General features: G+C 46.9%; 1 protein-coding gene across 2 annotated transcripts in view; it reads right to left on the bottom strand.

The window, feature by feature from the left end:
• LOC122548313 (pre-B-cell leukemia transcription factor 1-like) overlaps positions 1 to 24934 on the bottom strand; it is a 214646-nt gene that overhangs the window by 145835 nt on the left and 43877 nt on the right. For both annotated transcript variants that reach the window (XM_087990288.1, XM_087990287.1), the window contains exon 2: positions 23556 to 23646. The gene's annotated coding sequence lies outside the window, so the exon portion shown is untranslated. The remainder of the gene's footprint in view (positions 1 to 23555; positions 23647 to 24934) is intronic.

The raw sequence follows: 24934 nt of genomic DNA on the forward strand, positions 1-24934 counted from the left end.
ATACCCCCTCATGATTTTATACACCTCAACCTCCTACGCTCCAGTCAGCCTATCGAGTCTGTCCTTATAACTCAAACCCTCCAATCCTGGCAACTCCCCGGTGAATCTCTTCTGAGCCCTCTCCATCTTAACAATATCCTTCCCATAAGTGGGTGATCAGAACCGGACGCAGAATTCTACAGGAGGCCTCACCAACATCCTATACAACCTCAACGTGACATCCCACCTCCAAGCCTGAGCAATGAAGGCAAGCGTGCTGAACACCTTCCCTAACCACCCTGACACAAACCTCAAAGGATTATGCACCTGAACCCCTAGCTTCACGAATATTCATGAGGAAATGGGCAGACAAGAAAGACCAGGATATCTCCCTCTGCCTATTCTGCCTATCGAGGGTGACCCACTGAAAGCGTGGTTCAGGGGTCCACATGGGGGACATCGAAAGGGACTGGTAAAGTAAATGATCTGACCACATGATCGCCAGTTGTGTTGCAGCAATATGTTAAAAACAGTACCGTTGCTGGGAGAGTGCCAAACAAACATGGCTGTGTCAGGTATCAGGTCGTAAGGACAGTGGAGGATGCACGGGATGTGGAGAATAAGGGGCGGGAAGACCGAAACAATGCCTAAATTGAACCTCCTGCCGTCTGGTCAGCCAACCCTCAACTGTCAACGCCTTTCATATTTCGAGTCAGGATAACAAGGGACACTGAACAAAGCTGCTCAGAGAATTTAAGGAGCCTTCATGACTTGGTGTGGATGTAGGATAACTGTTTCCTATCAACCAGCTTCCTTCTTCACTTATCTCCAGTGAAACAGCCCAAAATCCTTGGAAAAAAAACTGCCGGATGGATCCCAGTTGAAGTAGCCCAGAATTCCTGCATTGCCGTGCCCATCACTTACTCATGAAACCCCACTCCTCACGTTGACTAGAACATTCCAAGACCGTAACGCTTGGGAGCAGAAGTAGACCATTCAGCCCGTCAAGTCGGTTTTGTCATTCAGTGAGATCATGAACCTGATAGCCCTCAACTCTACTTGCCTGCCTTTTCCCCATAACTCTCAAGTCCCTTCCCGAGTAAAGGTCTGTCCACCTCAGCTTTGAATCTACTTAACCTACTCTACAGCCCTCTGGGGTAAAAACTTTCACAGATTCACTACCCTCCGAGGGAAATAGTTATCTCTCATCTTAAATAGTGGCCCTTTATTCAGAGATAATGCTCTCTGGCCCTAAAATCACCCACGAGGGGAAACAACGCCCCCCTGTCAACTCCCCTAAGAATTTTGCATGTTTCAATAAGGCCTCCTCTCAATCTTCTAAACCCCACCGAGTACAAACCCAACCTACTCAGCTTCTCCTCATAAAACAGTGCCTCCAAATCCGGGATCAGTTGAGTGAACTTTCTCTGGACTAAAAGCCGAGTCACCTTGTCTGTCCACCTTGAAAGAATTCTGCACATCTACCCCCCCCCAGGGACTCCGTCCCTAAAATACACTGCACTCTTTAGTCTTCCAGTCCAATCAGTTTTCTAGGCTACATGTCAATTGCTACACCCACGCACTAATCTGCCCGTGCCAACCTTGCAGTTGCAAAATGCTGTGGGTCATGGAAAATCAAAACAAACACAGAAATAGCTGGAGAAACTCAGCAGGTCTGGCAGCGCCTGTGGAGACAGAAACAGAGTTAACATTTTCAATCTGATATGACTCTCAGAGCTGAAAGGGAAGTGGAAAATGGTGGTGGTTTTTATACTTCTGATAGCAGTGCAAGAGTGAAGGGGGTAGAAAAACTGATAATATGCCATTCTTATGTCTGGCACTAGCTTCCTGCTGGTTCACACACACACATCGACACACTCACACAAGCACACAATAACTTAGACACACTCACAGATACACACTTACAGACACACCCACACACAGACACAAACACACACAAATTCTCGTCACAACACCTATCCCTGGAGAAAATCAGTGCATCCCTCTTGTCTGGCAATCAAGTGTGTAGCCACATGTCGTCTCCATGTTACCACGGTCCCTTTAAACCCACAGGCTTGCATTATACTCACAAGTCAACAACAGGGCATTTTATCCAACACTCTTTGAACACCACATACATGGCATCAACTGCTTTACCCTCAACAATTCCCTCCATTCCTTCAGCAAAGGATCGATCACTTTTGTCAAACATAATTCCGTTCTCTTCCAAGTGGCAATTAATTTTGTCTCTGATTATAGACTACACCTTCTCCAAACTGGGTGTCCTTTCCATGGGCTGTTTTGAACCTTCCCTTCCATTGTAGATACTCTCACTGAGTTCCCACTGACACTCAATCACTCTGTTGAACAGATATCCTCAGTTACTCGTTTAAGACAACTGTAAAGCAATTTAAGCCAATTCAGTCTAATATTAAGGTATGCTCCCAGCTATGTACACAGAGTTCATATAAATATACTTTTAAAGCATACTGTTTAGAAATATTTATCTATTTATTATATTGTCACTTGTTCCTAGATACAGTGTAAACTGGATAATGTGGCCACGTTCTGGCGCCATCTTGGATTACAGAATAAATTGTGTAAGTGGTAAAATACCGAATGAATTAATATCAAACTGATATTACTAAAATCCAAACAGCTTCAAAAGCTCACGTTTCTCTCTCTGTAGCCTTCACCCTCTCTGGTTCCTCTGGTTAAAGGCGTATGGGCCACCTACTGCACTCAGTTGGAGGTAGACACTTGACTGGCTGTTAATGGCGAGGTCTTGTGCAATGTGGGAGACCAGACCAGGTAAGGACAGCAGATTTCCTTCCCTTAAAAGGACATTAGTGAAACCAGATAGGTTTTTCCAATCATCAACAATGGTTTCATGGGTCAACATTAGACTTTTAATTCCAGATTTTCTTTTCTCTCTGTGTTGCATGGAGCTAGGCTCTATTGAAGATATGTTGTAAAAGTTCCAAATCTGGGACAAGTTAACAATTGTCTTAGAGGTTATCAACAAAAATCTACATCCACCTACTCCTCTTGCAGTCATCCTGAGGGAACTGTTACCCCCCCCCCCCCCCCAGCTCTCTGGATTCATTGACCAGGTGGTGTGCAATGGGGCGTCTCTGAACCTCAGATACTTGACAGAAAGTTCGAACGCCTTTTTAAAAAGCGCAGCATAAAATATATCAATGACTTGGCCAACAGAAAGAAATCAGGCCAAAGTTTGCCAATAGCATTTTAGATTTTATCTTATTTATTTACTTGTCACGTGCAAACTACAGCGAAAAGCGTTGTATGGTGTCACCTCTCTCCGGCGCCATCTTAAAACACAGAAAAATAAACCATAACATAGGATACGAAGACAGAAAAGTAAAGAACCAAGGCTCAACTTTACAGTCCTTCTTGTTGAGGGCTCAGGCACGGGCCTGGAGCTGCCAGACATGCGTCCCCTTGCCGTGCTGCCGGAACAAGAGTTGCCACTCTCTGGGAGCCATCTTGCTTCCGCCATCTTGTTTCTGCCTCCATGAGCCCTTGCTGGACCTCGCCAAAGCAGTGGCTGCTAATGCCACCAGCCCAAACCCACCTCCGCCACCTCACTGATTCAGCCCCACCCGACGCCACTGGGCCCAAACTTCCCAGGGGGAGCCCAAACTCACCTCTGCTGCAGCAGCCATGAGTCCAGGCTGGGCTCACCTCATCGCCAACCATGCCATCGCAGTGACTGAACTCTTCACACGAGGTAAGCAAAATGAAGAAGAAAAACCGAGAGAAGAGAGGGAAAGAGGGCGGAGCAGAAGAGCCCGGAGCCCGTAGCAACCAGTCTACCATTAAGCTCCTTCATTCAATAGATGACTATTGGCCATGGGTGTCACTGGCCTCTGAGCCTCTTGGCTAAACCTGTCACTTACCCTACATTCTCCAGGGATGCACTTGTCAATAACGTTACGTGCCATTGGATGGCCTGTTAATAGGGAGTTCTGGAAACAAATAGATTTCCAACTCAGTAACTGTATCCGACCTAGATAAACCTAAACCTGATCAAGGCAGGAGCAAGTCTGAGCACCAGGCCCGGTCACTAAACTCTGCAGCTGATACTCTCAGGCCCCACAGTGTCACTTACAACGCTGAAGCAGCAATCGGACATTCTGCCACCAACCCAATCATTCCTCAGAGAGAGTGGCTGTACCCCGGATCCTTGCTGAGGATTGGGGTTATCTGCAGGTCAGAACACAATTGAAGCTCTGCCAGCAGAAAGCTCAGTCTGAATAAAGGAGGATTATTATTATTCATTCGCAAGATGAGAGTCGCTGGCTAGGCTAGCATTTATTGCCCGTCTCTCATTGCCCAGAGGGCAGTTTAAAAGTCAGCCATGTTTTTTGTTGGGCTGGAGTCACAGGTAGGCCAGACCTGGTAAGGATGGCAACTTCCCTTTCCTAAAGGGCATGGGTGAACTAAATGGGTCCTTTCCGACAATTGGCATGGTCATCATTAGGCTCCAGGTTCTTATTGGATTCAAATCCCACCAGCTGCCTCGACGGGACTTGAACCCTGACCCCCAGAACATTAGCTGGGTCTCCAGATTAACAGTCCAGTGATAATACCCACTAGGCTATCGACCCCCTTTGTAGCATAATGCTCACAGATGCTTCATCTTATCCTTCTATCCAACTGTACAATCCCCAATGACGGCTGTGGACTTGACACAAGGGGTCAACTAGTCACAGCTGGATTACAAAGGAGTATGGCAGGCAATCTGTGCACAGAAAGTTCCCGCACTGACACTGTTCGGGCCTTGGTCACAGGATAGATACAGCCAAAGCTAACGTAAACAATGCTAATTTAGCACGGTGGTGGGGTGGGAGGGGGAGCTGGTTACAAATGGACCCATCGATGAGGCGGAGTTTCCCCTTTCTCTTTCTGAACTACTGTTAATGAACAAGGAACTCTGCCTCCCCGCTCTTTGTGAGCGATGAGACCCGGGGGGGGGGGGGGGGGGGGGGCGGGGGGGTGGTCATTCATGGGGAATGTCCTGCCAGTTGGCTATTCAACCAAGGGGGGTGGACGACCTTCCACCTCCCCCCCCCCACCCCCCCCGCTCTGGCCGGTGTCGATGCGCTCCCTGGCGTTTCAGACGCGATAGGATATCCAAGGCTGAAGGACGGCTCCCCACTCTGCTGGAGAGCTGCCTCTCAGCCGAGGTGGCAAAGCAGGGCCTGGGCTCCTCTCTCTGGAGAAAGTGAGCTCTGCCGAGGCTGGGGACCAGAGTCGGGAGTGTGGCGCTGGAAAAGCACAGCAGGTCAGGCAGCATCCGAGGAGCAGGAGAGTCGATGTTTCGGGCATAAGCCTCTCTCTCTCTCTGGTCCATGTACAAGATCCCGCAGCATTATTTCAGAGGAGAGGCGTGACCCCAATTTCCATGACACCCTGGCCAAGATGTATCTCGCAACCAACATAACAAAATAGCATTACCCAGTCATTATCATAGCGTTATACAGCATGAAACATACCCTTCAGTCCAACTTATTTGCGCCGACCGGACATCCCAATTAGACCAAGTCCCATTTGCCAGCACTTTGCCCATATCCCTCTAAACCCTCCCTATTCGTATACCCATCCAGATTCCTTTTAAATGCTGTAATTGTACCAGCCTCCACCACTTCCTCTGGCAGCTCATTCCATACACATATCACCCTCTGTGTGAAAATGTTGCCCTTTAGATCCCTTTTATATCTTTCCCCTCTCACCCTAAACCTACGCCCTCTGGTTCTGGACCCCCTCCACCCCTTACACTATCCATGCCCCTCATGATTTTATAAACCTCTATAAGGTCATCCCTCAGCCTCCGAAACTCTAGGGAAAAGAGCCCCATGGTGTTGCTAGAGTTAGAAATTTGGTACCCTTCGATTACACATCACCTTAAACTAAAAAAGAATCTCATTGAAGCATCGAAAGAGTCCATGTTCAAATGCAGCAAGATCTGGACAATATCCAGGCTTGGGCTGACAAGTGGCAAGTAACATTTGTGCCACACAAATGCCAGGCTATGACCATCTTCAATAAGAGGCAATCTGACCACCACCGCTTGGCATTCAAGGGTGTTACCATCAATAAATCCCCTACTATCAACATCCTGGGGGTTACCATTGACCAGAAATTCAATTGTACTCAGCACATAAACAGTGGCCGCAACTGCAGGTCAGAGACTGGGAATACTGTGACTAGTAACTCACCTCCTGTCTCCCCAAAACCTGTCCACCATCTACAAGGTACCAGTCAGGAATACCCCCCACCTGCCTGGATGGGTGCAGCTTCAACAACATTCAAGAAGCTCAACATCACCCAGGACAAAGCAGCCTGTTTAATTGGCACCATATCCATAAGCATCTACCCCCTCCACCACTGACACTCAATAGCAGCAGTGTGTACTATCTACAAGATGCACTGCAGCAATTCACCAAAGATCTTTGGACAGCACCTTCCAAACCCATGGCCACTTCCATCTAGAAGGACAAGGGCAGCCGTTACATGGGAACACCAACACCTTCAAGTTCCCCTCCAAGCCACTCACCATCCTGACTGGAAACATATCGCCGTTCCTTCACTGTCGCTGGGTCAAACTCCTGGAATTCCCTTCTAACAGCATTGTGAATGTGGAATTTTTAAGATTCTTATTATAGGAGAGCTATCGTGGGGTTTACTTCTGCGTGAGTAACTTTGTCGATGGGGTCAACAATGGAGCTTGCTTTGGAATATCGAGAAAACAGTTGAACTGAAATTTGGTCAGTACGGTGGCTCGCGCTGCTGCCTCACAGCGCCAGCGTCCCAGGTTCGATTCCAGCCTCGGGCGACAGTCTGTGTGGAGTTTGCACATTCTCCCAGTGTCTGCGTGGGTTTCCTCTGGGTGCTCCAGTTTCCTCCCACAATCCAAAGATGTGCAGGTTAGGTGGATTGTCCAGATTACAGAGGAGGAAGTGCTGGATGCCTTGAAACGGTTAAAGGTGGATAAATCCCCAGGACCTGATCAGGTGTACCCTAGAACTCTGTGAGAAGCTAGAGAAGTGATTGCTGGGCCTCTGACTGAGATATTTGTATCATCGATAGTCACAGGTGAGGTGCCGGAAGACTGGAGGTTGGCAAACGTGGTGCCACTGTTTAAGAAGGGCGGTAAAGACAAGCCAGGGAACTATAGACCGGTGAGCCTGACCTCGGTGGTGGGCAAGTTGTTGGAGGGAATCCTGAGGGACAGGATGTACATGTATTTGGAAAGGCAAGGACTAATTGGGGATAGTCAACATGGCTTTGTGCATGGGAAATCATGTCTCACAAACTTGATTGGGTTTTTTGAAGAAGTAACAAACAAGATTGATGAGGGCAGAGCAGTAGATGTGATCTATATGGACTTCAGTAAGGTGTTCGACAGGGTTCCCCATGGGAGACTGATTAGCAAGGTTAGATCTAATGGAATACAAGGAGAACTAGCCATTTGGATACAGAACTGGCTCAAAGGTAGAAGACAGAGGGTGGTGGTGGAGGGTTGTTTTTCAGACTGGAGGCCTGTGACCAGTGGAGTGCCGCAAGGATCAGTGCTGAGTCCTCTACTTTTTGTCATTAACATAAATGATTTGGATGCGAGCATAAGAGGTACAGTTAGTAAATTTGCAGATGACACCAAAATTGGAGGTGTAGTGGACAGCAAAGAGGGTTACCTCAGATTACAACAGGATCTGGACCAGATGGGCCAATGGGCTGAGAAGTGGCAGATGGAGTTTAATTCAGATAAATGCGAGGTGCTGCATTTTGGGAAAGCAAATCTTAGCAGGACTTATACACTTAATGGTAAGGTCCTAGGGAGTGTTGCTGAACAAAGAGACCTTGGAGTGCAGGTCATAGCTCCTTGAAAGTGGAATCACAGGTAGATAGGATAGTGAAGAAGGTATTTGATATGCTTTCCTTTATTGGTCAGAGTATTGAGTCAGGAGTTGGGAGGTCATATTGCGTCTGTACAGGACATTGGTTAGGCCACTGTTGGAATATTGTGTGCAATTCTGTTCTCCTTCCTATCGGAAAGATGTTGTGAAACTTGAAAGGGTTCAGAAAAGATTTACAAGGATGTTGCCAGGGTTGGCGGATCTGAGCTACAGGGAGAGGCTGAATAGGCTGGGGCTATTTTCCCTGGAGCATCGGAGGCTGAGGGGTGACCTTATAGAGGTTTACAAAATTATGAGGGGCATGGTGAGCATAAATAGACAAAGTCTTTTCTCTGGCATTGGGGAGTCCAGAACTAGGGGGCATAGGTTTCAGGAGAGAGGGGAAAGATATAAGAGACCCATGGGGCAACGTTTTCACGCAGAGGATGGTACGTGTATGGAATGAGCTGCCAGAGGAAGTGGTGGAGGCTGGTACAATTGCAACATTTAAGAGGCATTTGGATGGGTATATGAATAGGAAGGGTTTGGAGGGATATGAGCCGGGTGCTGGCAGGTGGGACTAGATTGGGTTGGGATATCTGGTCGGCATGGACGGGTTGGACCAAAGGGTCTGTTTCCATGCTGTACATCTCTATGACTCTATGACTCTATGACCATGGGAAATGCATAGGGCAGGTTGGGTCTGAATGGGATACTCTTTGAAAGGTTGGTGTGCCGCATGGCCTGGTTCCACACTGTAGGGCTTCCATCAATCATTGGAATTAAAAATACATACTGTGATAATAACCCCAAGTAATTAATATTCACAACTCCGTTTCTCATTCATAAATGCAGCACTATAAGTTATAAAATGTGGTTTCTATTTACTGAGATGACCAGGCATATCAATATTTGAAGAAGTGACTGACTGGGAGACATTCTCCTCAGTATTTAAACTTCGACAATAAAATCAAACCATTTCTGGCACCAGGAACCGAGTTTGCTTCTGAACTTTTTGGAGTTTGATCTCTACACAAAGTAAACGAGCAGTTGCTGGAGAAACACAGCAGGTCTGGCGGCATTGGTGGAGAGAAAGGCAGCGAGTGTTTCGAGTCCAGCGATCCGTTCTCAGTTCTGAAGGAATGGACTCGAAAGGTTAACTCCGGTTCTTTCCCTGGAGATGCTGCCCGGCCTGCTGAGTTTCTCCACGACTTTCTGTTTTCATTTCAGACTTTTTACAATTCATTCACTGCGTGTAGGCATCACTGGCTGGACCAGCATTTACTGCCCGTCCCTAATTTCCCCAGTGGGCAGTTGAGAGTCAACTATATTGCTGTGGGATTGGATTCCCGTGTAGGCCGGACTGGGTAAGGATGGCAGTTCCCTTCCCAAAAGGACATTAGTAAACCAGATGGGTTTTTCCGACAATCGACAATGGATTTATGGTCATCAGTCGATGCTTAAACCTAGATTTTTGTTAAAAATTGAACTCAAAAGTCCACTGTCTGCTTTCAAACCGAGGTTCACAGAACATTAGCTGAGTTTCTGGATTAACAGACCCGTGATATACCACCACGACGGTATCTTGCTTTCGAATGAAGGGTGATGGTGCTTTTACCTTAAGCACCCAGGTCTCCCAGAGAACATTAAAGGGAGCTTTGGCAGTTGACTTTGTGAAAAAAATCAGTCTTCACTCAGAGTGACAGCACAAACCCAGCTCAGGGTCAATCCTCCCGTCTGCCTTTCTGTAACCTGTGAGACAGCGTCAAGCAGAGTTCCAGTGGCCTGCTGCTGTAGGGTGCAGACTGAGAATCAGCAGCAGATCTGTTGGTACAGAGTTCAGTCTCAACTGTCTGTGAGCCAGCCAGCCTACCAGGCAGATTACAGCAACCCCGCTGGCAACAAAATCTGCTACTGACTGATTAAAGGTCTCCACTCTGCCGAGACAATGAGCAACCATTATCAGTCCCCCTCAGTGCGATAATCCCCAGCTCCCTATCAGCTCGAGACCACGTGGACACGCCGAGGAGATAAATCTTGATGGGACACCTCATTTCCATTATAATTAGGGAGGCCTGGCGATGATAAGGCAGGCTGTTTTGTCTGGCAGAGAATGAAACCGTCGTTTCACTGAAAACTTCCAACGCTGTCTGAAACTCTGGCCCTCCCCCCTCCCCCCTCCCCACCACACACACACACACACACACACACACACACACACACCCACCCCGGGGGCTACCCACCTGCGCTCAGGAGTGAAATACTACACAGGCAGTGGAAGCCTCGGGCAGCAGCAGGCCCCAGGATCCTTTTGGGGCCTGAATTAGGGCCATTTCTTTATTGACAAGAGAGTCAAAGGGCCAACGGTGGGGAGGCAGGAATCAGATCAGGTATTGAGTGGCAAAGTACGATCGAGGGGCCGAATGACATGCTCCTCCTACTGCGTCTGTTTATATCAGCCTTAATAATAAGAATTAGCTTTATTGTCATGTGTACTCAGATTAAAAGTTTACAAGTCGCCACCTTAGGTATGAGGTACCAATTCCTAAGTACAAATTCATAGATTAGAATCACTACAGTGTCACAAGTCCATACTGACCCTCCGAAAAGTAACACACCCAGTCCCCTACCCTACATTTACCACTGACCAATGCACCTAACCTACACATCCCTGAACACTATGAGCAATTTAATATGGCTCATCCACCTGTCCTGCACATCTTTGGACTGTGGGAGGAAACCCCCACAGACACAGGGAGAACGTGCAAACTCCACACAGACAGTCGCCTGAGGCTGGAATCAAACCCGAGTCCCTGGTGCTGTGAGGCAGCACTGCTAACCACTGAGCCACCGTGCCCCCTATTTCTTAGGGAAACAAAATTAGTAAAATAAAGAAATAAGAACCCCAGCATTACAGATTGTAGGAATAAATTAGAAAATAGAGCAATAAAGAGTTCAGAATACCAGTCTTCTCAACCCATTCCATGCTGCACCTAGCCTCCAGCCCACACCAGGCCTTGACCCCAGCCCACACCAGGCCTTGACTGCAGCCCACACCAGGCCTTGACCCCAGCCCACACCAGGCCTTGACTGCAGCCCACACCAGGCCTTGACTCCAGCCCGCACCAGGCCTAGCCTCCAGTCCGCACCAGGCCTTGATTCCAGCCCACACCAGGCCTTGACTCCAGCCCACACCAGGCCTAGCCTCCAGTCCACACCAGGCCTTGACTCCAGCCCACACCAGGCCTTGACTCCAGCCCACACCAGCCCTTGACTTTAGTCCGCACCAGGCCTAGCCTCCAGTCCGCACCAGGCCTTGACTCCAGCCCACACCAGGCCTTGACTCCAGCCCACACAGGCCTAGCCTCCAGTCCGCAACAGGCCTTGACTCCAGCCAACACCAGGCCTAGCCTCCAGCCCAAACCAGGCCTTGACTCCAGCCCACACCAGCCCTTGACTCCAGCCCACACCAGGCCTTGACTCCAGCCCGCACCAGGTCTTGACTGCAGCCGACACCAGGCCTTGACTCCAGCCCACACCAGGCCTTGACTCCAGCCCACACCAGGCCTTGACTCCAGCCCGCACCAGGCCTTGACTGCAGTCGACACCAGGCCTTGACTCCAGCCCACACCAGGCCTTGACTCCAGCCCACACCAGGCCTAGCCGCCAGTCCGCACCAGGCCTTGACTCCAGTCCGCACCAGGCCTTGACTCCAGCCCACACCAGGCCTTGTCTCCAGCCCACACCAGGCCTAGCCTCCAGTCCGCACCAGTCCTTGACTCCAGCCCGCACCAGGCATTGATTCCAGCCCACACCAGGCCTTGATTCCAGCCCACACCAGGCCTTGATTCCAGCCCACACCAGGCCTTGACTCCAGCCGACACCAGGCCTTGACTCCAGCCCACACCAGGCCTTGACTCCAGCCCGCACAGGCATTCCCTAGAGGCTCTGGAATCATCTCAAGGCTGGAGGTCCATACAGAGGCCACGCCGGGCCGAGAGGCCTCCACGCCAGGACATAAGGCTGCCACACCGGGTCCATGCTGAGGTCAAGAGTCCGAGTCAGTGCTGAGGCCAGAGTTCAGAGTATCGCAGAGAAGGAAGGAAGGAGAAAAGAAACACTGAAGGAGAGCAAAGAAGAAAACAAATGGATGGGGCAGATGGAGCTGCAGCTGAGGAGTCCTACTCCACCGCCATCTTGCAAAAGAGAAAACACTTGGAAATTGTCAGCAGACAGAAGAAGAAAGGGACGGTTTTCCATCTGAGTATGTCCAGTGTTTTGTGATAATTGGGAGAAACGGGATAACACTGTTGAGTCAGAGAACGGTCACAGCGCCGGAGGCAGCCATGCTACCCATCATGTCAATGCCGGCCCTCTGCCAATTGAACTCACTCAGCCCTTCCACTTAACCTTAGATCCCTGGTTTTCTGTTTCAGATAATTATTGGCGGCATGGTGGCACAGTGGTTAGCACTGCTGCCTCACAGCGCCAGAGACCCGGGTTCAATTCCCGCCTCAGGCGGCTGCCTGTGTGGAGTTTGCACGTTCTCCTCGTGTCTGAGTGGGTTTGCTCCGGTTTCCTCCCACAGTCCAAAAATGTGTGAAAAGACCATCAGTCGCTGTTGGTTCTTCTGCTAATCACCTCAAATTGGTGTCCTCTGTTTCTCAAACTTCAGTCAACAACACTCAAGAAGCTTGAAAGGGTTCCAGGATAAGGGCCATTGGATGGCATCACATCGACCACTTTCAACATCTGTTCCATCCACCACCGACGGTCAGTAGCAGCGGTGTGTACCATCTACAAGATAGACTGCAGAAATCCACCAAAGATCCTCAGACAGCACCTTCCAAACCCACGACCACTTCCATCAAAAAGGAGAAGGACCGGCAGATACATAGGATCACCACCCCTTCCAAAACACTCAACATCCTCACTTGGAGATATATCACCATTTCTTCACTGTCGCTGGGTCGAAATCCTGAAATTCCCTCCGTAAATGCATTGTGGGTGTTCCCACACCCCAAGGACAGCATCGGTTCGAGAGGACAACTCACTGCCACTCAATAACTAAACAAATGCTGGCCTTGCTGATGATGCTCACATTCCCACGAACAGATTGTAAAAACGCTCTCTGTACCGGAGACCAGGTTTATCAATTCACCCTGAAATGTGGTCAATTGTATTCATGGGAAATACATCATATTCCTGCACTTGCCCTTCTCAATTCCAGTGGAAGAAAATACCAACCTGCTGGATCACTGCATGCGCAGGCTAAATCCACAACCCGGATTTATTTGCAGGGAAAAAAAAAGATTACACACAGCAGCTAGCTGTATTTTGCTAATGTTTCAGTAATTACTTTCTGATGAGCATCAGTGTATTGATGAGCAAAAAACACAAGTCAAATGTCAGGAGAGTGAAATCAGTCTTGTATATGCTTTAAAAATTAAATCAAAATCTAAGCCCTTCTGGATGCAAACTTTCCTTGAGAAATACAGATATTGCGCATCTTAGGCTATAACATGCAGGAGCAGCAGTAGGCCACTCAGCCCATCAAGGCTGCTCCATCATTCAATGGGATCAGGGCTGATGTGATTATCCTCAACTCCACCTTCCTACCTTTTCCCTGTAACCCTTAACTCCTTTACTGATTTAAAATCTGTCCCTCTCGGCCTTGAATAGACTCAATGACCCAACCACGAAAGCCCTCCAGAGTAAATAATTCCACAAATTCACGACACTCAGAGAGACTAAATTCCTCATCGTGTCCGTGATAAATAGGAGACACCTTCTTCTGAGATTTTGCCCTGTGGTCCCCAGACTCTCTCACGAGGGGACACATGTTGGAAACATTAAAACAAAGCAGTTTCCCGGTCGTAAAATAACTTCATGTAAAATAGCCCTGTTGAGGAGTAATTGAACAAAAAGGAATTGCTGTCCCTCTGGGGCATGAATGTAGAGGATGGGAAAAGACACATCAACACCGGGGATTGAGCAGTGGGTGTGCACAGTACTGTCCCAGCAGGTAACAATTTGTCACTGATGATATCTAACATAGAGTCATTGAGATGTAGTTCACAGAGACAGACCCTTCAGTCCGACTTGTCCATCCCGACCAGATATCCCAAAATTCACCTAGTCCCATTTGCCAGCACTTGGCTCACATCCCTCCAAACCCTTCCTATTCATATACCCATCGAGATGCCTATTAAATGTTGCAATTGTACCAGCCTCCACCACTTCCCCTGGCAGCTCATTCCATACACGTACCACCCTCTGTGTGAAAAGGTTGCCCCATAAGTCCCTTTTATATCTTTCCCCTCTCACCTTAAACCTATGCCCTCTAGTTCTGGACCCCCATCTTCTGGACGGAGATGAGGAGGAACTGCTTCACTCGGAAGGTCCGGAATATTTGGAATTCGCTGAGGCCTGGGTTTGTAGATGCTCCACGGTTTATTGGAGGCCGGGCCGCGGACTCACTGACGGGCCGAATGAGGTGCTCCTCTCCAGCCACCTAAGAGAGTCTCGGATCCACATCACCATCTGAATGGGCAGCCCTCTCAATGCTGCAGGGTCAATCTGCAGGAGCTGCCCTAAGACTCTGGGAGGGCTTGTACCTTCCGCCTCAGTGGCGTGTGCTAACCAGTGTAACATAGGAAATACAAGTAGACCGTTCGGCCCTTCGAGCCTGCACCACCATTCAATATGGCGGTAGCTGATCATGCAACTTCAGCATCCCACTCCCGCTCTCTCTCCGCTGGGCGACGACTTGAATGGATAGCGACCAGTTTGAAGAACTGGGCGCCCTATTAATTGCTCTGCTTACTGTTTGTCCATTCAATGAGACAGCCCATCGCCAGAACTCCATGTCACCTCCAGTACACTGCTGTTCTGGTTTAACTTCACCCCAAAGCAGGGTCATTAAGCAACTTTCACAAAGCTGACGATCCATGCTGGAGGCTCACTTACAAGGGACTCTCCGACACTTTGTGTAATAAAGTGACAGTCACCGGCTCTATGCCCGTGATGTCAAAACGACAAGCTTCTGGATTCTAAGATGGGGGCACTAGTCATGTGAAGGTCAAGTCTCTCCATAGGACCCCGGGTACGGTTACATGAGAGAGCTCTGCATTTATAATCCAGAGAGTAAAAATGAGTTCAAATCTCACCACACAGAAATCAAAAACACTGGGGGGGGGGGTCAGTAAAAATGACCGTCTTTGCCAAGGATCTAAATGAAGGCACAATTCTACAATTTGCAAACGACTCAAAAGTCACAGGTGAGCACCCACCCCTCGGCTTACAGACATGGTGGGGGGAGTGGGCTCGGGAAAAATAACTGACAGCCAGCTCTTCATTCCTGGATGTAATGTAGAGTTATGCATGTGGCTGGGGCTAATGTGTAATGGTAGTCTATGAGCTAAATTCTATTGCTTGAGACAAAAAGGGACTGTGGGGTTAGAGAGCTTGAGTCATTCATAGTTTTCAACTCATGCTGCAAGGTAACATTAAAAACAAATGGAGTATTAGCATAAAGGCATTTGTTTTGGAGTGAATTATGCTAGTTTGCCATGACCTTAATTAGCCCTTATTTAGCCGACAATGTATAATCACTGTGCACCATTACAGTGGAATATACATTTGCCTTTGATATTAAATATTAATCTAACTGTGCTCCTTTGTAAAGCCTATAATAGGCATAAGAGCTCAGTTTATTATAAACTGGGGAGTGCATAGACTTGGGAAATGTAATTCCGACAGTGCATTGAAGATAATGAAGGGATCGGAAGGGTCTAGAATAAAGGGCGGCAAGATGGCTCAGTGGTTAGCACTGCTGCCTCACAGCACCAGAGACCCGGGTTCAATTCCCGCCTCAGGCGACTCTCTGTGTGGAGTTTGCACATTCTCCCCGTGTCTGCGTGGGTTTCCTCCGGGTGCTCCTGTTTCCTCCCACAGTCCAAAGATGTGCAGGTCAGGTGAATTGGACACGCTAAATTGCCCGTAGTGTTAGGTGTATTAATCAGGGGTAAATGTAGGGGTATGGGTCTTGGTTGGGTCACTCTTCGGAGGGTCGGTGTGGACTTGTTGGGTCGAAGGGCCTGTTTCTACACAGTAGGGAATCTAATCTAATCTCAGAAAGATGCTCCGTCCACAACTGTGTGTGGATTTCAGTATCAATGCAATCTATCAGCTGTATGTCCCAGTGATTAGATGGTTGAGCCAACAAGTTGCTTTCACTGTCGTATTAGGCAGAGCCCACGCCATCCACCACCAGATCATGCCCTCAAACCCCAAATACCAACAGCTACAACTGGGCAGCACCTCCGAAACAATCCTGAGGGTGCTAATAGCTACATTAACAACTGCTTTAAGTTTGAATCATCTGAGCCAATACTGTGACTCATTTTCACTTGCCTTACATGAAAAGCATTCAGCTTGACAGGACAGAAAAGCAGCACATTATTAAAATGGAGGGAGATGACACGTAGTTCCCCTATAAGGCCGTCGTTGCGTTCCAGCCAAACCTCACTTCATACAAAATCGCTTGATATAAATAAGGGAGCCCATGGGAAAAGTGGGGTTAGGGGCAGACTGGCAAAATATATCACTCATGATGACTCAAAGATCGTCCAAGAGTCCAACACAAAGTATAGCACAGCCTGAATGAAGGTATAAGTCATACTTATCAATGAAACAAAAGTAAATTTAACACAGTACATTTAAAAAATATTGTTAATATAGGGACAAAGGGTCATCATAGTGCATGAGGTAAACTCCTTCATTCCTGTTAAGCGAATCCAGCTGCTCTTCCAGTGTTATAGCCTCTCTTTTGCGTTCACCACCTGCAGTTTTATCACCAGGATGCTTCTTGCTAACATTCTTGGCACTATGACCCTCCATTTTTTCAAAGAAAGGGATAATCGAGGAAGAGTCTATCTTTCACAGGAAGCTGCTCAATGTATCTCTCTCAGAAAACTGCTCTCTGTCCAGTACCTCTCACAGAAAGCTGGACATGGCGCATGGGCAGAACGGCACGCGCAAAATTATCATAGCTGGAATCGTGCTATTGCAAACAGGGGTAAGTGTTCTCGAAAATACCAGTCCTTAATTCCTCAGTGACGTTCTAAGCAAATCACACTGCCAGAATACGCTTTATCTGAGAACTAGATTTTTTTGATTAGACTCCATACAGTGTGGAAACAGGCCCTTGGGCCCAACCAGTCCACACCGACCTTCCGAAGAGTAACCCACCTAGACCCATTTCCCTCTGACTAGTGCACCTAGCACTATGGGCAATTTAACATGGCCAATTCATCTGACCTGCACATCTTTGGATAGTGAGAGGAAACCCACGCAGACACAGGGAGAATGTGCAAACTCCACACAGTCAGTCGCCCGAGGCTGGAATCGAACTTGGGACCCTGCTGCTGTGAGGCAACTGTGCTAACCACTGAGCTACTGTGCTGCCCCTACCTGCAGGGTTCTGCAGTACAGTGGGATCTGGCACATGAGCCAACAATTATTGATGTGGAGGTGCAATAAGTGATTCAGAAAGTCAATAGACTGTAAGGGGAAGGGGAATCGAGTATATAACAGAAGGGAAGTGTTGCCACTGCTATACAAGGCCTCTATGATCCAGTGTACAAGTTTGGTCCCCTTACTTAGAATAAGACACAATTTTGTCATCAACAGTTCATAGAAAGTTCAATCAACTCATTCCTGGGATGACTGGGTTGGCTTATGAGGAAATGTTGAGTTATGTTTTCACAAGATCGCCACTCAATCTTCATTACGTTGACTCAAAGCAAAAGGAATATGTTTAAGCATGTCGCCTTGTTGAATCATTCAGGAGCTCAGGCAGCCGACAGTCCTGCATTGCCTTCTCCCATGGCAACGCTTCAGCCAATCAGAGCCAACGCTCTCACCAAACAGCCCCCTTTTCATCTGCAGTATAAATTGGTGCAATCGTTTGAAATTTGGCATTCTTGCATTGATCCTGAAGGGGACAGCGAGATGTGCAACTTCAGCACCATTCCCCTCCTTCAGCAATATTCAAGGATAGAAGATGTTCGTTTGGGTAGACTAATTCAGTTAAGCCAATCCATGACTCAAAGTCCAAAATGACTCAACTGATTGAGAAATCGATCTGACTGTTGGTCAGCAGATCAATTAATTGTATCCACGGTGACAGAATAGATATATTGGACAGAGGTCAAACAAATGGATAATTCTGTTGATCAATACACAGACTGAGAATTAATTTCTCAATAGAATTATCTATCGGGTTAATAAATATTTCTACTGAATTCTTATTGTGAGGGGAATTGAATCAAAGAGTAGAGAGGCTAGGCTCTAGTTTCACAGACTATTAATGAGGCAGCATCTGGAGTATTGGTACAAGACCGATCATCATACTTACAGAAATATTTTCATGTGTTGGAAGGAATTCAGTGAAGGTTTACTAGAATGGTACCTAGAATCAGTGGATTGCCTGATGAGGAAAGGGTAGACAGCATCTATCTGTATCCTCTGGAGTTTATTTGAGTCAGTGGTGACATAATTGAAACAGATAAGATTCTGAGGGGATTTGACGGGATGGATGTGGAAAGCGTGTTTTCCTCTCGTGGAGAATCAAGAACTAGGGCTCATAGGTTAAAAATATGGAGCACCCATTTAAAACAGAGATAAATAAGCATTTCCATTTCCACAGAGGGTTATGAGTCTTTGGAAATCCCTTTCTCAAAAGGCAGTGGATACAGAATCTCTCAATATTTCTAAGGCAGAGGGAGATGGATTAATAATGACCAAGGGGATGTAGGATTATTGGGGATATGCAGGAATGCAGATTTGGCTTAAACATCAGATCAGCCGCGATCTTATTGAATTCGGGAGCAGGCTCAAAGGGCCAAAGCGGCCTACTCTTATTCCTTCTTCATCTGCTTGGATGATCAATTGTGGGCAATGGTGGCTCAGTGGTTAGCACTGCTGCCCCACAACACCAGGGACCCGGGTTCAATTCCAGCCTCGGGTGACTGTGTGGAGTTTGCACATTATAGAGTCATAGAGATGTACAGCATGGAAACAGACCCTTCGGTCCAACCCGTCCATGCCGACCAGATATCCCAACCCAATCTAGTCCCACCTGCCAGCACCCGGCTCATATTCCTCCAAACCCTTCCTATTCATATAGCCATCCAAATGTCTCTTAAATTGTACCAGCCTCCACCACATCCTCTGGCAGCTCATTCCATACACGTACCACCCTCTGTGTGAAAAGGTTGCCCCTTCGGTCTCTTTTATATCTTTCCCCTCTCACCCTAAATCTATGCCCCCTAGTTCTGGACTCCCCCACCCCAGGGAAAAGACTTTGCCTATTTATCCTATCCATGGCCCCTCATAATTTTGAAACCTCTATAAGGTCACCCCTCAGCTTCCGACGCTCCAGGGAAAACAGCCCCAGTCTGTTCAGCCTCTCCCTGTAGCTCAGATCCTCCAACCCTGGCAACATCCTTGTAAATCTTTTCTGAACCCTTTCAAGTTTCACAACACCTTTCCAAAAGGAAGGAGACTAGAATTGCACGCAATATTCCAACAGTGCCCTAACCAATGTCCTGTACAGCCACAACATGACCTCCCAACTCCTGTACTCAATATTCTGACCAATAAAGGAAAGCATACCAAACACCTTCTCACTATCCTATCTACCTGCGACTCCACTTTCAAGGAGCTATGAACCTGCACTCCAAGGTCTCTTTGTTCAGCCACACTCCCAAGGACCTTACCATTAAGTGTATAAGTCCTGCTAAGATTTGCTTTCCCAAAATACAGCACCTCACATTTATCTGAATTAAACTCCATCTGCCACTTCTCAGCCCATTGGCCCATCTGGTCCATATCCTGTTGTAATCTGAGGTAACCCTCTTCGCTGTCCACTGCACCTCCAATTTTGGTGTCATCTGCAAACTTACTAACTGTACCTCTTATGCTCGCATCCAAATTATTTACATAAATGACGAAAAGTGGTGGACCCAGCACCGGTCCTTGTGGCACTCCACTGGTCACAGGCCTCCAGTCTGAAAAACAACCCTCCACCACCACCCTCTGTCTTCTACCTTTGAGCCAGTTCTGTATCCAAATGGCTAGTTCTCCCTGTACTCCATGAGATCTAACCTTGCTAATCAGTTTCCCATGGGGAACCTTGTCGAACGCCTCCCCCCCACCCGTCGTCCCATTATCCCCGTGTCTGCGTGGGTTTCTGCTGGTGCTCTGGTTTCCTCCCATAATTCAAACATGTGTGGGTTAGGGTGGATGGGCCTCGCTAAATGCAGGGTTACAGAGATGGGGCGGGGCAGGGCGGGTGCTCTTCAGAGGGTCAGTGTGGACTCGACGGGCTGCCATACCGTAGGGATACTATGATTCAAATTGTGGGTTTGATGCCTGGCTGCTCTGGCCAGTGACTGTATCAACAGATAGCTCTGTTGACCAATCGATGATTGATCCGGCTCATGAATAAGCAGCTTGATGAATGGGTACTGTAGAGCATTAAGTGGATTGTGGGATAATCTTGTTCTTTTATAATGAGGTCAATGATGAATCACCCAGACAAATTATGGGTTGATGAAAGAAACAACTCTCCAACAGTCAGGAGAATGGGTTATTCTACAGCACAATAATTAGCCTGATTAATAATTCCACTGGCCAATTAGCAAGGCAATGAACGATTCTACTGATGACATCATAGCCGATACAATTATAGACTTAACTCCAATGTCCCCTCCCCGTTTCCCTCCACACCTCCTCCAATCAAATCTTCAATCCCTTGACAATCACGTCTCACCTGTTCTTGAAGACACAATCTTCACAACTTTCTGCACAAGAGGATCATGGGAATTGCGCAAGCCGAACCGCTCTCTGAGAGAAAACATTTGTCTTTATGGAAGGATTCTCAGTTCTAAACTTTAATCCCAAATAGTCACCTCGCCAAAAAGGGAAAATGTGGGTGGTATCATCCAATTTGATCACTCCCGATAATTTAATGTCTTGCCCCACCTCTGCTTGTACCGGGTAAGGATTATTTGATGTACAGGCAGCCCCCGGCTCTCTGGGTGGATTCTGTTCTAGAATCTGTTTGGATCTCAATTTATACTCAAGTCAAAACAAAGAGCAGGACAAAGTAAAGGAGCCACTCGAAAGTACAGCAAATGCATCTATGTCACGACTTTAAAATGACACCCCTCACATTTGTACACACAAGTGCTTGAAGTCAGACAGTTGTAAATCAAGGACCTCCTGTTGCTTCAGCTACCAACCACACTTTGCATTGAACCAATCTTAACTAGTTGTAAAGGATACACCATTGTAAAGGATTGAGACAATACACACTGCTCTTAGACTGTGTGATAGCAGTAAGAATGACTACATGTAACCAGCCAGAACTATAGAACAGGCTGCTGAAAGATCCCACTGACCAATACTCAGATTTCTGAACGATCCCACTGAACAATGTTCACATTTAAGAATTAACCCACTCACCAATATTCACATTTCTGAATGATCCCACTGACCAATATTCACATTTCCGAATGATCCCACTGACCAATACCCAGATTTCTGAATGATCCCACTGACTAATATTCACATTTTGGAATGATCCCACTGACCAATACCCAGATTTCTGAATGATCCCACTGACTAATATTCACATTTTGGAATGATCCCACTGACCAATACCCAGATTTCTGAATGATCCCACTGACTAATATTCACATTTTGGAATGATCCCACTGACCAATACCCAGATTTCTGAATGATCCCACTGACTAATATTCACATTTTGGAATGATCCCACTGACCAATACCCAGATTTCTGAATGATCCCACTGACCAATATTCACATTTCCGAATGATCCCACTGACCAATACTCACATTTCCGAATGATCCCACTGACCAATACCCAGATTTCTGAATGATCCCACTGACCAATATTCACATTTTGGAATGATCCCACTGACCAATACCCAGATTTCTGAATGATCCCACTGACCAATATTCACATTTCCGAATGATCCCACTGACCAATACTCACATTTCCGAATGATCCCACTGACCAATACTCAGATTTCCGAATGATCCCACTGACCAATGTTCAGATATCCGAATGATCCCACTGACCAATGTTCAGATATCCGAATGATCCCACTGACCAATACTCACATTTTGGAATGATCCCACTGACCAATACCCAGATTTCTGAATGATCCCACTGACCAATATTCACATTTCCGAATGATCCCACAGACCAATGTTCAGATATCCGAATGATCCCACTGACCAATACTCACATTTCCGAATGATCCCACTGACCAATACTCAGATTTCCGAATGATCCCACTGACCAATGTTCAGATATCCGAATGATCCCACTGACCAATACTCAGATTTCCGAATGATCCCACTGACCAATGTTCAGATATCCGAATGATCCCACTGACCAATGTTCAGATATCCGAATGATCCCACTGACCAATACTCACATTTCCGAATGATCCCACTGACCAATGTTCAGATATCCGAATGATCCCACTGACCAATACTCACATTTCCGAATGATCCCACTGACCAATGTTCAGATATCCGAATGATCCCACTGACCAATACTCACATTTCCGAATGATCCCACTGACCAATGTTCAGATATCCGAATGATCCCACTGACCAATACTCACATTTCCGAATGATCCCACTGACCAATACTCAGATTTCCGAATGATCCCACTGACCAATATTCAGATTTCCGAATGATCCCACTGACCAATGTTCGGATTTCCGAATGATCCCACTGAACAATGTTCACATTTCCGAATGATCCCACTGACCACTATTCAGATTTCCGAATGATCCCACTGACCACTATTCTCATTTCTGAATGATCCCACTGACCAATACCCAGATTTCCGAATGATCCCACTGACCAACGTTCAGATTTCCGAATGATCCCACTGACCAATATTCAGGCAGTTGAATGATTTTGAACGACCATCAGCTTCTGCTCCTCACTATACATATTGCTTAATGAAGCCATATTCCAGGACTCGTATTGCTGAACAATTCTATTGCCCGTACTCAGACTGCTGTCCAACTCTGTGAGGAACATTCAGATTGCAAAATGTTTCTAATGATCGCTCTTCCAATTGCTAAGTGATAACAGTCACCAAACATTACATTGTTGGAAAGCTCTACAGACTGTTGTTCAGGATTGAGAATGTTGTTACTACTTGCAATGACTGTACCAAGGTTAGCCAGGTGGATGTCATCGACTATGAGTTCCCTGATTGGGGATGTTAACCTGCTTCAATCAGGGAGCCCTGGCTGACAGGCATAAACAGGATTGCCAGAGGTCTGTTCACTCTGAGAGCTGTCTCTTAGGGAACCGGATCAGTGTCAAGGACTCTCTGCTAGTAAATAAAAGGGTGACTTGGTGACAGGACCTCTGTGGAGTTATTTCATAATAGAATTAAAATAATTAACCAATATTCAGATTGTTCATCAATGGTGCTGCTGAATATTTAAATTGCTGCAAGGTGCCATATTTCAATATTCTTATTGCTGAATAAATCAATTGTCCGATATTAAGATTTCTGAATGATTCCACTGACCAATAATCCGAATGCTGAATGTTTCCACTGATCAATATTCAGATTCCTGAATGATCCCACTGACCAATATTCCGATTGCTGAACGGTTTACCTGAAAAAATATACAGAACGCAAATTTATTCTCGTGGCCAATATTCAGACTCCTTAGTGATCTAAATGATCAATAGTCAAGTTACTGAATTGTTAAATGGCTGGATGACTCGACTGGCGAGTGTTCCCATTGTTGAATGATTCCACTGACCAATGTTCCGATGGCTGAATGACTCCAGCAATAAATTCCAGAATGCCGAATTATTTTGCTGGCCACTGTTGAGTTTGCTGCCTAAAATCGACTGCCCAACATTAAATTCACTGAACATTCCCACTGACCAACATTCATGGACAGAATATTCAGTTTGTGACAACCAGATTACTGAACGACTCTACTGAACAAGATTTCAATTGCGTCGACTGACCTATATTCACCGCGCCTATTAACTCTGCTGAACAACCATGAAGGAATTTACTGACCCAATCATCAATTTGCTGAAAACTTCACCTCACGAATATCCAGAAATGCAATATAATTTTCCTGACCAACTCTGAAACGATCGGCCAATAAAAGTCATAAGACATAGGCCATTCCACCAATCAGGTCTGCTCTACCATTCAGTGAGATCATGGCTAGTCTGATCATCTTTAGCTTCTCTCCCCTGCCTCTTTTTCCCATAATCCTTCATTCCCTTCCTGATTAAACATCTCACGATCTCAGCCTTGAATATATTTGATGGCCCATCCTCAACAGGCCCTCTGCGGGAAAGAATTCCACAGTTTCGCAGCCACCTAAGAGAATAGAATTCCTTCTCACCTCCATCTTAAGTGTGCGAGTCTTCATTCTGACACAATTCCCTCTGCATCCCAGAGTTGCCCACGTGGGGAAACAACATCCCCCTGTCAAGGCCTCACGAATCTTTCATGTTTCAATAAGGTGTCCTCTCATTTGTCTATACCCCACTGAATACAAACCCAACCTACTCAGTCTCTCCTTATAAGACAGTCCCTCCACACTTGGGAACAGCCTCGTGACTCTCCTCTGGACCGGCACCGATACCACTATTAGATAACGGGTTCAAATTTGAAATGAAGGCCAACATCCCCCATGGGAGGCTAACGTTTTGAGATTTATGCACGAGGACTCCCATTTCCCTCTGTGCTGCAGCTTTCTGCAGTCTTCCTCCATTTAAATAACATTCAGCTCCTCTATTCCTCCGGCCAAAGTGCATAACCTTGCAATTCCCCTCATTATATTTCAACTGCCATGTTATTGACCCCTCAGTGAACCTGTCCATATCCCCCTGCAGATGCAATGGGTCATCCTCACCACTGTAATGTTAAAAGAT

The sequence above is a fragment of the Chiloscyllium plagiosum genome, unplaced genomic scaffold, assembly GCF_037043375.1.
Source record: "Chiloscyllium plagiosum isolate Xiang-an unplaced genomic scaffold, Cpla_swu_hap1 HiC_scaffold_9, whole genome shotgun sequence".
In the NCBI taxonomy this organism is placed as follows: Eukaryota; Metazoa; Chordata; class Chondrichthyes; order Orectolobiformes; family Hemiscylliidae; genus Chiloscyllium; species Chiloscyllium plagiosum.